Source organism: Periophthalmus magnuspinnatus, chromosome 7 (assembly GCF_009829125.3).
Source record: "Periophthalmus magnuspinnatus isolate fPerMag1 chromosome 7, fPerMag1.2.pri, whole genome shotgun sequence".
NCBI lineage: Eukaryota > Metazoa > Chordata > Actinopteri > Gobiiformes > Gobiidae > Periophthalmus > Periophthalmus magnuspinnatus.
Genome location: NC_047132.1, coordinates 11,844,573 through 11,857,688, shown reverse-complemented (window position 1 = coordinate 11,857,688; position 13,116 = coordinate 11,844,573). Strand labels below are relative to the sequence as shown.

Sequence of the window (13,116 nt, the reverse complement as noted above, 5' to 3'; positions counted from 1 at the left end):
CGAAGCAAAATAATTAGTCGATTAATACAAATTTTGGTTCAACTAAGACTCTATCAACCGATTAATGGAATAAACAACTAAAAAGACTACAACCATAATTATGTTCAGTACTGGAACATAACAAAGTACAAGTAGTGAAGTGGTGTAATTAAGTATAAATGTTAGGTATCTTTACTTAAGTATATTTTTATGAGTGATTACTTTTTACTTTTACATTTGAGTGTAGGTATCTGTGCTTTCTGCTCCACTACACTTTTGAATTTAAGTGAAAACAGTAATAAAAGTATTTTTATTATTGTGTGAGGCCTGCTGAAAACGCTGAGTTTATTTTTAATATGTTCATAATTTGAGCAAACAAAAATATACAAATAAAAACAGGCAGAAAAAAAAACCACTGATTCAGTTGTTTCTGTTGAACAAAACTCAGCACAAATCTTTATCAAAATACTACTATTTGAAGCTTTATTAGATCTCAAAATCTGTGCGAATACTTTTACTTTTTACTCTTTACCTATATTTTTAAACGGGTACTTTTACTTAAGTAGATTTTCTCATGTGATACTTTTACGTGAATATTTTTTGCTCTGGTATCTCTACTTTTACGTAAGTAACTAAACTGAGTACTTCTTCCGCTACTGATTATTTCACACATTATATCTTATACATTTGAAGGGTGTCGTCATGTTTGGAGATCCTATAAAAATTTGAAAAATACTAACTGTATACATTCTAAAAATTCAGGAATGGAGGAAACATATGGAACATAATGATATTTCAATTTCAAATATGAAAATCAAGTATTATTATTTTGAAGCAGGCCCATTGACAGAAATTTGGGCATCTGGGGCAACAAACCTCTCATGGGCCTCCCTCTAATATAACTCAATAGGAAGGGGGTCCAATTCTGGGCCCCTAGACCCTACTCTTACTTGAATACAATTTTTCAGCTACCCCACCACCTCAGAGATAATTAAAGAAAAATAATGGTATTCCTTATCAAACATCACAAGACAAACAGTTATTTAGAATCAAAGCACCGCAGATTAAACAGAAACCTCGTTAACTCCAGGGTCATGTGTGCACAAGCCAGAAAAGCATCGCCCAATCACAGAACAGATAAAGACATTTACACACGCGCCATCACTCAAAGGAGAAAAGATCCATTAGATTAGACAATAATTAACCGTCTTGTCTTTCAATGCTATAATGAACAGGCTTGAACAAGATTCCTATATGTAAAAGAACAACAGAACTCCCACCAGAGGAAACGTGTATTTTAACAGTAAAATTATTATAAAATGAAATGGTAGAATTTGTGTGTGTACGAGTTAGTATGGTGTGTTCTTCAGAAGAAATCAGTTAAGAATGCCAAAAAAATTAAGTACAAATGTGTTGGTAATGAAGTGCTATTTGAGATCCAGTATTTAGAACTGGAGGCATTTTTCACCCTTGTTTTGTGTGTTTTTTGCTGAGTGGCAGGAAGATGAGGTCACTGATGAAGACAGATCTGATCAGGGTCAGGAAACAGCTTCATCTAATCTCATTATGAAAACATCAGGTTTGGATCGCCTCCTCCTCCTCTCCTATACTCTTCTTCTCCTCTTTCTCTCTCTCTTACTCACTCTCTTTCCTCTTCTGCTCACTCTCCTCCTTTCTCACTCTTTCGCCCCCTCTCCCTCTCATCCTCCTCTCTCGCTCTCTGTCTCTCTCTCATTCTTCTCTCCTCCTCTTTTCTCTTTCTCTCTTCCTCTCTCTCCCTCCTCTCTCTTTCTCTCCTCTCTTTCTCTCCTCCCCTCTCTGATTGTGCACATGTCTCCTTTGTCCTTGCTCTGTGACTGACCGCTGACCCGTGACACAGACACATGGAGCACGTCTGGTGCTTGGAACGTCTCCTCAGCACAAAAATAACTCATCCAAACAATAAACACAATATGTGAAAACATGAGAGCTGCTGAGTAATTCAAATTAGGCTACTAATGGAACATAACAATCTTAGTATTCATTCGCTCCACATTCTTCTAATGTAGCCACAGCTGCCTTGGGACAGACTGACAGAAGAGAGGCTGCCAGTCTCACACACCACATTCATGTCAACTCATATAAAATGTGTTGTATAAATATAATGGATTGGACAGCAGTTACCAGCAGTGGTCCAGGTAGGTTCCATAGTGGTCCATACTAGTCTACTCTATCACAAATTGGTTTCAATAAATCTGTAGCTAAAGATGCCGGATGTTATATCATGTTTGTGTGTGTGTGAGTGTGTGTGAGTGTGGGCAGTACTGACACGAGAGGTGCTTTCAAATCCAATGACTCTAAAAAGAGGTGAGAAAACGCCATATTTTATCCATTTATAAGGATAGGGTCTCAGATGGGACCCTGAGCACACGGGGAGGAAGGGGGAGGGGACAGGGGGGACAGCTGGCTAATGCAGACCCCCTCCCACATCCAATTATTACACAACCTGGGCCCACAGTGTGTCGCTCTTCTTTCTCTTTTCTCCTCTACCTGTCTTTCTCTCTTGCCTTTCTGTCTCTCTTCCATCGCTCCTTTCTCACTCACTTTTCTCTTCACCTTTCGCTCTCTTCCATTGCTTTTCCCTCACCCACTCTCTCTCTCTCCTCCATCACTCTTCTTACCCACGTTCCTCTTTCTCCTTTTCTCTGTCAGTCATTTCTCACTTCTCACTCCAGCTCGTCTCTTCTCTGTCACTCTCCCTCTCTCTCTCTTTCCTTCCTCTCCATCTTTCTACTTTCCTCTCTTCTATTTTTTTCTCTTTATCTCCTCTCCCTCCATCTCTCTCTTTAATTCAGCCACAAATCTTCCAAATTGGATGTAGATTTACATAATAGAAAGTCGAAGGAATCACATTTTACAAAAGAATATATTTTGGGTTCTGGATGAAATGGTTTCAAAATAAGTTTTTAAAATGTCTTTATTTTTTAGCTCTGCCTTTTTTAATGTTGTAAAAAAAAACAAAAAAAACATTATATTTAGACTCTGTTTGACCTCAGTAACGAACTAGATCTGGGTATTTTAAATGGACCGGCCGAGGATCCAGCTCTCCCCTTGTCCTGCCCCACTACACATATATTGTATAAGTCCACTGTGTACTCTCTGCGTCTAATTATAAAGTGTTTGATTATGCTAAAATCAGGTAGTAGTTGTTAGCATACTTGTTGTTTATATCTTTACCATGACTGAGAGTTGTAGAAAGTGCTTATAAACTCATCGTGGTGAGTAATTAGGATGTTCAGAATGTTTAAAATGATCTAGTTCTGTTATTCTTATTTTTAAGTCAGGAAAAATCAGATACAGTGCCTCTTGTATTATATTTGTGTTTGTATGTATTCCCTGGGGTCATTAGTGGTGTTGTGTTGTTTGATAAATATTTGAAACTAAAGAATAGCTGACACGACCCCCCATTTTGTTCGCTATTGTTCCAAGACCCTCACTCGTCTTGTGTGCCAATTATTCCCCCATTCCCATCTCCCTCTCCTCCTCTACCTCACTCCCCCTCTCCCTTTTTCTCTCCCCCTCTCCCCCTGCCTTTCACCTCTCTCCTCTCTCTCTCTCTCCTCTTTCCCTCTCTCCTCCTCTTCATCTCTTGCTGTCTTTGCCCTCTTTCCATCCCCCTCTCCCTCCCTCTCTCCCTGACTCCCCTCTCTCTTGCTCTTTCCATCTTTCCATCATCCTCTCTCTTCTCCTCCCTCTTTGCCCCTCTCTCTTCCATCTCCTCTCACCCCCTCTCCCTCTCTCTTGCTCTCTCTCTCTCCTTCTCTCTCTCTTCTCCTCCCCGCTCCACCTCCTCCTCTCCCTCCTCCTCCATTTCCCTCTCTCCCTCAGGCTGTTTATTCACAAAATAAATGACTCCAGCAGAAAAACAGCTGAGGGACATAAGGGACAGCAGGGGGCAGCGCTAACGACCACCAGCAGGGGGCCCCCACTGTCCTGGGCCCATCAAGGAGCAGCAGACATGAATGATGACAGAGCAAAATGTCCCAGCATGCTTCACTCTGTCCACACGCTAACAGTATGTGCCACGCATGTTGCTTTATCTAAGTCAATTCATACACTGTAAAAAGTTGAAATCACAGTTGTCCCTCACTTTATCGAGGTTCACCTTTCGCGGCCTTGCTGTTTCACGGAGATAAACGAGGGAACACTGTACTTGAATATACAATATATATTTTGTTTTGAGAAATCAGTTGAGATGTAGTTAGTAAGTTTAAAATTTTATACTTGAATTTTGAGATTAGTTAAAGATGCTGTGCCTGACTTTTCTGTCTTAAATGCTTATGCATTCAGAACATCCTAATTACTCACCGTGATGAGTTTATAAGCACTTTTCACAACTCTTCAAGACCAGTTATGGTAAAGCTAAAAACGACTAGCATGCTAATGTCCTGATTCTCTGACAAAAAACGCTTTATAAAATTAAATGCAGACACTACACAAAACATTAAAAGGTAACACATCTAAATATGTTATGTGTTAGTAGTTAATACCCCATCGAAGTTAAATACCCCCTCTTTAAAATGTACTCTTTCGACCTACATAAAATATTTGCATGTTTAAAAGGACAGTAGACATTTATTTCAGTTCAATATTCCATTTTTTATTCTAAACTGGTCCAAATATACTGAAGTCATGTTAGCTCGGTCCTCTTTTTTGCAGTGAAGATATTGAAATCGAGAGGTTATCCATGTGGACACAATTGAAATATTCATGAGCTCCTGCTGTGGAGGGGGGGTTGAGGAGGGAGGAGGGGCCAGCCCTCGTTAACTAATTAAGTCTTAATGTGGAGGATGTGAGGGAGAATGTGGGCCTTTGGTTCATTATGGTAGCACTATGCTAAATGTACTTGACCTCATGCTATCAGGAAACTGCCTGGGAGGGCCTGTGTTTCTTGTCCCATTGTGAGCAAACATGATGCTTCTGTTTTCATTAGAGACGATGGAATGACACAGAGAGGAGGCGTTTGCAGACGAGAGGAACAGGCAAAAAACTCACAGACAAGATCATGACAAATACATTAACTTACACTAATGTTTACTCTGGTAAAGTCTATGGAAATGTAAAATAAGCCAGTACTAAATCAGGACTAAATCAGGATTAAATCAGGACTAAATCAGGATTAAACCAGGACTAAATCAGGACTAAACCAGGACTAAACCAGGACTAAACCAGGACTAAACCAGGACTAAACCAGGACTAGACCAGGACTAGACCAGGACTCCTTTCACAAGTGGCTCTGTGGAGTGCCCCCCAGTGGCGGTAGATTTAGTTTTGTTTACTTTACTTTCGGGTTGGTCCTGTTCACAAACAACATGCATCATTCACCCCAAACACCATGAGCCACGTGAGAGTCCATCAGCTGATCAAAGAACTTATTTCCAAGGCAACATGCTTCAAGTGGACAGACCCAGACTCACCGCTCTCAGAGCGAATGCTCTTTTATGTCAATCTAACTAGTGTCAATGTGAAAGTGACCCAAGACACGGCTCAAACAGGTCTAAACAGGACTGAATCAAGAGCAGGAACTGAACCAGGGACTAAGCTACAACTAAACCAGAACTAAACCAGGGCTAAACAAGGACTAAATCAGGTCAAAACCACCAGAACCAGACCAGGTACTGAACCAGGGATTTGAACCCAAGGCTAAGCCAGGACTAAAACAAGCCTAAATCAGGACTAAACCAGGACTGGACCAGGAACTGACTCATGACTAAACCTTAACCAGGATCAAACCAGAACTAAACCAGGACTAAGTGAGGACTAAATCAGACTTAAACCAGGATGGAATCAGGACTTAAACTAAAACTAAACCAGGAGTAAAGCAGACATTCACCCAGGCTTAAATCAGGACATTATGAAACAGTGACAATATTAAATAAAATACTCATTTTCATCAATAGTACAATTCTTTTTTAGCTGAAAAAATCCTCCCTGCCAAGTCACTGAAATATAAATGATGGTAAAGTTTAACTGACCACTGACACAGCAGAGATGTAGTGTTATTTCAACAGAGGAACAGCCTTAGGGCTTGGAGCTCCCCCCTCCATAGATCTGACCTGGAACTTAAAGAGCAGACTGTCCACTGGCAGCCCGGGGCAGAGGGAACAGAGAAAAGGGAGAGAGAGGAGGGGGAAAGACAGAGGAGAGGAAGAGAAGAGGAGAGAGGAGGAGGAGATAGGAGAGAGAGAGGAAAAGGAGAGCGAGAGAGAAGGGGGAAAGACAGAGGAGGGGGAGAGAGAGGAGAGGGAGAGTGAGCGAGAGGAGGGGGAGGGAGAGAGAAAAAGAGGGGAGAGAGGAGTAAGAGAGAAAGAGGGAATACTTTATGCATTCTGGGCATCCTAATGATTCACCACAATGAGTTTAAAATCACTTTTTACAACTTTCAGAGACCAGAGCCATCACAATAATGCTAACAACAACTAGCATGCTAACAGTGCACCACATTACTTCCTTGTTCGGGGACAATAAAAATGGAATTGGGTCTCATTTTTTAAAAGCGCCAAATCTTTTTCTTTGTCATTTTTATGCATTTGTATCTTGATTAACGCTGAACCAACGCACGAATCAGAACAGAAGCAGAGCAGGCAACACAAGTTTAGATTTCCGTAATTACACACTCCCACTCGCCTTGATCATTTCTCAGTGATTAGTTTGTAGTTAAAATGAGTTCTCACATTGGCGTCAGTCATAAAAATAAATACAAAAAAGCCAGTCTTGTGAACGGCTCTTTGAAATGAATGGTTCCAATAAAATTTGGCCGAGAGTCCCGTCACTATAGTACAGTTCTGGCCTTATCAAAGGGAAATAGACGTCGTCTGACATTTTTAGCATAAATTATTCAGTGTTTTCATGACCTCTGGCTCTTTAGATTAAGTACAGGGGGAGGTGGGGGGCAGGTGGTTGGCCGCTTTGAGGCAGGTGGGGGTAGAGCTGCTGAGTAATCACAATTTAATCGAAATCACAATTTGAATGGACGCAAACAGCAAATCACATAAAAACTGCTAACCCTGTAGTTTAGATCTGTACAAACATTTTCTGAAATGTTCCCAAATCATTCAGCCCTCGGTGAGGTAGGTGAGGGTAGGTTTAAGGGGGTAGGTTTAGGGGGGTAGGTTTAGGGAGGTAGCTTTGATCAGAGGAACAGAGCAGAGGTGAGGGTGGTGGATATATGGGATCCGACGGAGCGAGAAATTCATTCATTGATAGATTCCGATCTGCACAATGGGAATGGGATTTAGAATTGGGATTTGAGGAAGTGGAGATTAAGCAAAGGCCAAATTGGAGGAGCAGAACTCACTTGTGTTTTCAGGCAGTAGAATGAACTGACGACGTCTCACATGGAACAGGCCCAGGAGGGAGTGTGTTTTTACTATACAAAAATGTCACAAATGTTGGATTTATGTTTAAATATAATAAGTTTAAAGCTCCTATATTACACAAAATGGACTCTTGTGAGCTTTAAGTCATGTTATAATGCTGTTACCTCCTCAAAAACAGACCTGGAGTTGTGTTTTGTTTCATTTGAGTAACCCTTTATTATTAGTCTGTCTACATCTCCAAAGGTCAAAATGTTCTGTTCCGCCTTGTGATGTCATGTAGTGGTTGTTTTCAAGTTAACAGCTTCTTTTACCTTTAGTTAGTCCAAATTCTACTAAGGCAAAAAGCATGTAAACAATATATATATTATGGTCCCTGTCAAACAGTCAATGAGTGTGATGGTGGCAGAGTGGTTAGTACTCCTGCCTCACAACCAGAAGATCTCGTTCGATTCTTGTGTGCCACAGTTTACCACATTTTTAGTTGAACTGTCAGAACTACTGACATCAACACATTCTGAGCTATTTTATAACAAAATGTTAATATAAAAATTATGTTTTTACTTAGTTTCTTTACACACCTGAAAGTGTCAGATCAGAGATGACAAAAACAGCCTCGTTTAAAAAGGGTCTAACTGTTCCCCCAAAATCAAAGAGAAGCACAAAACACAGAGACAAGGAGGAGCTGTTTCTGTGTACAGATTTTTGTCCCCATAATGTCATAAATACACATCCCCACACTGACACCCACTCACACAGATGCTGACGGTGCTATGGCCCAGGGGCATTGAACGCACCACCAAACCAGCCCACCATTCAAACCTAAAGTGTGTAAAACCATAGATCACACTGAAGCCTCATGAATATGGAACAGTTCTGTTGTTTTAATGAACCGCCACAGAGTCAAACAACAGTGACCATGTGCAGGGAGAGAACGGGGGAATGTCGTTAGCAAAATACTGAGAGCAGAAAACATTCAAAATAACAATAATAAAATATAATAAAATAAATCTGTGCATATGACAGCTAATCTCTCTAAAACATAGCTGACACCATTAGATTTAAGATTTGACTGAAAATCTTGCCAAGTCTTTCCTAGATTTATAACTTTGGTGAACGTTATAATTTTACAGACAACAGATATGACATAAGCAGAAGTATCAAGCTTAACTGTGACCGGCCGTTTCAGTTCTGGAAGTAAATTTTTCATTCATTTTTCCCATAGACTTTTCGAAAAATATTAAGAGTTAAAAAGCATCACGGAGGCTAACCAGCTACATGCTAACTAGTGTTTTAAGTCCAAAAAGTCAGTTTTAAATGCAATATTCTGTGAAATGTTTTAATAACTTGGTGGTTTATACATTTTAAGAAACAGATTTTATATAAAATTCTAGGTCTTATGGTCATTAATTCCACATAGCTGATTATGCCTGAGCAAGCTTTCAAACATGATTTTTTTGTTTAGGAAAGTCTCTAAAAATGTTTGAATTTCACAATAGTTACACCTTTATTTAGTTAAATGAAGATCTAAACTGTCAGAAAAATGCCTTTCTCATGCGTGAACTATTTCTGTATTTTGGATGGATTGATGACAGCTGATGAAATAGATGGAGGAATTCTGTTTTAGAACTCAATGCTACTTCCTGTATTTGTGTACTTTTAGTGTTCTACTTTTCTTCACAAACTGACGCTTCACTGATGTAAAACTGTCATTGATTCATTTTTTTCTGCTGAGCAAAATTCTGCACAAATCTGTATCAAAATCAGTACATTTGAAGCTTTATTAGATCTCAAAATCTTCCTGAAATGCTTTTTCTCTTTACTCTTTCACTACATTTTTAAACAGGTACTGTAATATTTTTAGTTAAGTATTTTTGTTCTGGTATCAGTACTTAAGCAATTGAGTATTTCTTCTTAAGTATTTTCCAAAGTGCAGTGTCCCTGAGGTCGTGTGCTCTTGTGTCATGGACCAGAGCCTCATCATGTTCATGGCTCAGTCTCTGTCGGGAAATGACACACGAGTCTTTCTGGTTCTGCTCATTCTTTCGTCAGCTCCTCCTGTTCCTGATAATGACCTCACAGCCCCCCCCCCAGCCTCTCTCTCCTCTCACGCTTTCTCCCTCCTCTCCCCTCTCTCTCCTCCCCTCCTCTCCTCTCATTCTTTCTCTCTTTCACTCTCTATCCTCTCAATCTTTCTTTCTCACTCTCTCCTGCCACTCTACTCTCTCTCTTTCACCACCCCTTTCACTCACTTTCTCTTTTTCCTATCTCTTCCTCTCTCCTCTCACCATTTCTCTCTCCTTCATCTCTCTCCTCACTCTCTCTACTCCCATTCTATCTCTCTGTCCTCTCACTCTTTCTCTCTAGCTCTCTGCCCTCTCACTCTACTCTCTCTTTCACCACCCCTTTCTCACGTTCTCTCTTTGCCCTATTTCTTCTTCCACTCCATCCTCTCTCTCTCTATTTCTCTCTCTCTATCATTTTCTCTTCTTCCAACTTCCTCTTTCTACTCTCACTCTTTCTCTCTCTTCTCCCACTCTCTCTATTTCACCTCCTTTTTCTCTCTTCTCCCGATCTCTTTTCCCACTACCTCTCTCCTCTCTCTTTCACTTGTTCTCTCTCTTCTTAATGTATGTCACTCTCTTCCCTCTCGCTATCTGTCACACTCCTCTTTTTCTCCTCTCTTCCTCCTCTCTCATCCCCTCTCCCCTCTCAATATGTTGCAGTGTGTTCTCTGTTCTCTCCGTTCTCTCCTCCTCTCTCTCTTGCAGTTCCTCCTCTCTCTCCCTGTCTCCCCTTCTCATCCTTCCCCTCTCTCCTCTCTCTTTAACTCTCTCTCCCTTCTCTTCCTCCCCTCCTCATCCTTCACTCCCCTCTCCGTCGCCACGTGCCGATCCACTTCAGCCTTTGTCCTAAGCAGACCTTTGGTTCCCAGAGGAGTTGTGTCTAAATGAATAAGTCAATAGAAACAGGAGGCCACAGACCCTCCCCTTAAATCCACAGACCCCCCCCTCCTCTCCTCTTCCCCCTCTCTGCCACTCCACTCTCTCTACCCCCCCCCCCCCCTCGCGCTGTCTTTTTACCTCCCTCTACTCACATCCACAGACCCTCCTCTCTCTCTACCGCTTTTCCTCTCTTTACCTCCCTCTCCTTACATCCGCACATCCGCCGACCCTCTTCTCCTCTGTCTCTCTTTCTCTCCCCTCTCCTCTTTCTCTTTTTCCCTCCCTCTCCTCACATCCTCACATCCGCAGACCCCCCCTCCTTTGTCTTGTCCATAGACTGTATACAGATTCATGTAAAGAGTCTATGTGCTAAAACTGAATTCAAGTTCCTAATTTCTTGAAAATAAACAAGATTGACTTAATGATTGACATTTGAAAGTAATAATGTGTCAAATTTGTTCCTCCAAAGTTTCCCCATTTGCTCCAAGCCACATGCTTTTACTGACAGAGGATTGGCTGTCTCCTCTAAATGTGAATCTACATACTGACCTGGTTTAGTCCTGGTTTAGGCCTGGTTGAAACTTGGTTTAGTCCTAGCTTAGTATGTGTTTAGGCCTGGTTTAGTCCGACTTTAGTCCTGGTTTAGTCCTGGTTTAGTCCTGGTTTAGTCCTGGTTTAGTCCTGGTTTAGCCCTGCTTTAATCCTGGTTCAGACCTGATTTAAACCTGGTTTAGGTTCGAACACTGTCAGATAGTCCTCCCCTCATGACTGTGTAGCTGTGTGTGTGTATGTGTGCGCGCACGTGTGTGTACACATATGTGTACGTATGTGTACATAGTATATATTGTTCTGTGTTTGCCTCTTGTAAATGTGCTTTTCTTTCCAGTTGGTTTGGCTCAGACTCCATCCTGAGCTCCCAAGGTGCCACAGCTCCATTCAAATTCAAATGCTCCACCGACTGCCAATCCGCCCCCAACAACCCACCCACTCACCCGCCCGGCAACCAACCCCCTCCCCTCCATAGAGCCGGCTGGGAGGTCAGGAGGTAACCATTATATTATTATTCCTCATTATAGATGTCACAGTGTTATGGCAGGAAATGTTCAACATTTTTATTTCAAATCTACTACTTTTTTTTATCTTATAATGAGTTATTTCAGTCGTGTCCTTTTGAAATAACGATAGCATCAGATCTAGAGACCAATTTAAAACTATTCAAGAGGGGGTATTATGCAAAATCACCTTCTTGGAGCTTTTTACCATGTTCTAACATTGTTCCCTCATCCAACCATGCAGAGGTTTTAGATTCATTCATGCATGTTTAGCTTAGGGTTTAGCTGTAAGATTCTGTGCAAGGCTCTGCTCACAAGCCTACGTCACCCATGCTCCCACATGACAATTCTCCATAAATATACAAAAGCACGATACAAAATTTTACTACAACTTGACAAACCTGATGTGATGTACAGTAGTTTCACATTAGTGGGATGCACACTGATTGTGTTATGATAGCACTCTGTAGGGGAAGTGACTTAGTGCAGATGGGAGACTACAAACCGCCCTGGGTCAGACTGACGGAAGTGAGACTGCCAGTCTGCACCATCAGCCCCTCCCACCACCGACACTCACACACCACATTCATTGTTGGCAATGTGGGTGAAGTGTCTTGCCTAAGGACTCAACAACAGAACTTGGTCAGAGCGGGAATCAATCGATTTAGTCCTGGATTAGTCCGTGTTTAGACCTGGTTTTAGTCCTGGTTTAGTTCTAGTTTGGTCCCAGTTTAGTATGCCTTTAGACCTGATTTAGTCCTGATTTAGTCCATGATTACTCCTGGTTGAGTCCTGGTTGAGTCCTGATTTATTTCTGGTTTAGACCAGGTTTAATCCTAGTTTAGTTCTGCTTTACAGTAGTCCTGGTTCGGTCTGAGTTTAGACCTGATTTAGTTCTGGTTTAGACCGTTACAGAGAGTTGAATTGAAAATGCAATAAAACATGTTAATGAAATGATGTGACAATATCAAAAACATAAGGAAATGACTTATAATGATCCACTATAATTTAGTCCTGTTCAAATAAATGCTTCTTAATGTTTGAAGGTGTCTGTTTATAGAGAATAAATACTGAGACAAATGAGGTGATAAATATGTAAATGACACCGACACATAATCCTCGTGTAATACGTTTGTTCATGAATCTAATTTGAGTAATCCGGCTTATATTCCTGTTATAGTAGAAGGCCTCCTGCTGTAGTGAACAACGGAGAAACCCACACACCTATACACTGTCAATCAATACACAACATGATATAAACACCACGCCCTCACTGACAATCTGAGGCCTGGTTTAGACTGGGTTTAGACCTACTTTAGACCGGGTTTAGACCTGGTTCAGACCAAGTTTATTCCTGGTTTAATCCTGGCACAGTCCTGGTTTAGTCCATCCCATCACAGCTGCTCCTCCCTCCACTCGGTTCAGTTTTTTCCTGGTTTAGTCCTGGCTCTGTCCTGGTTTAGTCCTGGCTCAACCCTAGCTTACTCTTGTTATGATTCCTATACGATTTCTCCTGGTTTGATTTAATTTTGCTTGTTAATTGCTATAGAAACCTCTCTTGTTTGTCTTTATACTGTAACCCATGGATATGGCTTGTTCCAGTGAGTTTGTTTTGTCAGATTCATAGTAAAAGCTCTGTCTATTCTCACAGAGACTCTCTTCCTCGCCCACACACAGCTTGCCCTCCCTGTGTCTGAGCCCACCATCGCTGCCTCTGTGTGTGCTTCATGTTTCTGTTTTCATCCAGATACTGCAGGCTCCATAGCTCCTCACAGTCTTCACCTC

The 13,116-nt window shown here is 41.3% G+C and overlaps 1 protein-coding gene across 1 annotated transcript in view; it reads right to left on the bottom strand.

Annotated features, from left to right (window-relative positions):
* Nucleotides 1-13,116, bottom strand: part of LOC117374057 (neural cell adhesion molecule L1.1-like) — a 64,966-nt gene that overhangs the window by 35,232 nt on the left and 16,618 nt on the right. The window lies entirely within an intron of this gene.